At 49.0% G+C, this 2,665-nt stretch overlaps 1 non-coding gene across 1 annotated transcript; it reads left to right on the top strand.

Annotated features, from left to right (window-relative positions):
* The first annotated feature begins 2,265 nt into the window (after positions 1-2,265).
* Positions 2,266-2,335, top strand: LOC117197212 (small nucleolar RNA SNORD104). The gene has a single exon (XR_004477751.1). It is a non-coding gene; the product is annotated as a small nucleolar RNA SNORD104 (small nucleolar RNA).
* Positions 2,336-2,665: the final 330 nt, after the last annotated feature.

Raw genomic sequence — 2,665 nt, forward strand, 5'->3', positions numbered from 1 at the left:
ACTGAGGCGGCATGGCCTTGCGTTCTTTCACAAGTGGATACTCCACAAATTCCAGGTAGGAAGAGCAGCCTGAGTGAGAATGTGGAGACAGTAAATGACAGGAAGCCTCATCTTCATTGATTGATTCATCTGGCAGATGGTCATTGAGTGTTTACTGTGCACCAGGCATGGTTCTAGGTGCTGCGGATCCAGGAATAAACTAAGCACACAAAGTCCCCGCTCTCATCGAGCTTACATTCTAGGGGCAGGAGAGACAGCAGGTAAAACTACAACACACCAGGTGGTGTGAGGCCCTGCAAGGGAAATTAAAGCAGGATAAAGGGGCAAGTGTTATTTGAAAGAGGGCCGTTGGGAAAGCCCTTCTGACAAAACCTTGATGGAGGTGCAAGAGACCGCTGTGTGGATTTCAGGAGATGAGGCCCCCCAGGCAGGGGAATAGCACATGCAAAGGGCCTGTGGAGGGAATAGACTGGGTGTGCCTGAAGAGTATAGATGAAAACCATGTAGCAAGTCTTTGAGGAGGTGACTTATAGATGAGGTTGAAGGGAGCGTTGGGACCAGATCACGTGGGGCTTTGTGTCTCATAACAAGGACTTTGCATTTTATTCTGAGCATTTTGAGCAGAGCACAGACATGCTGTCACTTTTCTAAAGGACCCCTTGCTGCTGAGCAGAGAATAGACTATAAAAGATGCCAAAGCTACGCTGAGCTCAGCGTTGTACGGTGTACCTTTTCCTGGAGTGTGGTGTGCAGATATCATACCTAAGGAATTAATGTATTTCTCCAGGAAATGAACCTGGAGAAGTACGTAATTTGGAATTAGAACATGGGGGTTCTACCTACAGGGCCAGGCTCAAATCGTTAGACTCTATTTGCGGACAGTGAAGAGCCGTTGGAAGATTTAAGCACAGAAGGGATATGATTGTTGTTTAGCTTATGAAATCTATAAGGGAACTCAGGGCTCAGACCCTGGGACTGGAGGGATGTGGGTCCTGCTTCCACCAGTCACTAGCTCTAAAATCTTGGACAACCATCGTTTCATCATCTGTAGTTTATTCATCTGCTCCTCTCCTCTCTATACTGCAAAGGGTTATTACAAAGATGATGTGACAGGAAAATATACAAAAGCCTCCAGTGAACTATGACACAGAGACCATGACGAGAATGATGATGATGATGATGATGGTGGCGGTGATGATGATGATGAGTTGAAAAGGGGAACCTGGATGAAGACTTATTGAGGAGCTTCTGCCACTTTCCAGGTGAGCCATGGAGTGGGCTTGAGTGGAGGTGGTGGGAGTGGAAACAGGAAGGAAAGTGTCCAAGATGTTGCAAAGGAAGAATCTACAGCTCTTGGCGGGATGGGCAGTAAATAGTCTGTAAGTGCTACATTTAGGGTTCAAACGCTGGCCAATCCAACCCCGCTGTATCCTGCAGCCTGCGTGGAGACTTGTGAGCTCTCATGCAGAGGTTACAGTTGCTGCTATGGGCTCCCTGCAACGATGGGCAGAGGGAGAGGTGTGGAGGGTCAAAGGCTGGCCTGGTTCAGGAAGAAGCAGTAGAAGAGATCCTGCTACAGGAGACATAGAAATAACTGTCAAAGAGGAAAGAAACCAAATGACAATTGTAGCTGGGGAGGGGGGGCGAGGAAAGGCCTTTTTGACGTGAGATATGTAACAGCCTGCGTCTGAGGACTGAGCAGTGAGAATCAAATGTCAGGGGTGGTTTCACTTCAAAGACAGGAGGCAGGATGAGAGGTACCAAAAATCGGGCGGTTGACAAAGGGAAGTAGTTTTAGGAGAGGAGATGCTAAGTTTGGGCATTTTCAGTTTACGGTGCCGTCAGGAAGGACAGTGAGAGTCTCTTGTAGGCGGCTGGACACACAGCATGACGGTACCCAGTACTTACTGAGTTTAGCTGAATTGCCCGTAGGCAAGTCAGGATTTAAAATTGGAGACGAAGATTTAGATGGAGCTGTAGCACGAATGAAAGGTCTTGAGAAGCTGGGGAGAGGGGAGAGTGCCAAAAATAGAGACTTGAAGGTATGCACAGGTGAGGGGTGGGAGGACGAAGGGAGATGCAAAGGTGATGCAGAATCAGACAGAGAGAAAGGCCGAGAACACAGAAGACAAGCGAATTATTCTTAAAAGCATATAGTGGTCGAGCGACTGTGAAGTGGTGAAGGTGAGGTGGGGTGTGTCCTGGGCTGGGGCAGGTCTGTCCCCTCTTTTGGGGCCTGGGAACCGGGTGGAGGGTGGGCGGCTGGCGGTGATGACATCTGAATTCAAGCACATGTTAGACTGCTGACGCGGGTGATGCGAACTGGAGTCTGAGCCGGGCCGCTGAAAAAAAAAAAGGATATACTGGTCAAAAGTGTCTAAGATCAAAGAAGGGCTGAGAAGAATAACCCATGAGCCAACTCGCTGAATTTGAATTTGGGAGAGACGTGGGGGGAAAGCGGGGGGAGACAGAAAGAAAGGAGGACGAGGGAAGAGGACCTAGAGGAGAAGCAGGAAGAGAAAGGACATCGTGGGGGACTTTGAGAGGCGAGGGCTCATCTGCAGGTGGAGGTGCAAATTCCCTACAGGGCCCTGTGTCTCTGGCCTCCTCCTGGTGCATTTGGCCTGAAGCAATAATAAATGATGCTTAAACAGCTCATGACTAA

This window comes from Orcinus orca, chromosome 12 (genome assembly GCF_937001465.1).
Source record: "Orcinus orca chromosome 12, mOrcOrc1.1, whole genome shotgun sequence".
NCBI lineage: Eukaryota > Metazoa > Chordata > Mammalia > Artiodactyla > Delphinidae > Orcinus > Orcinus orca.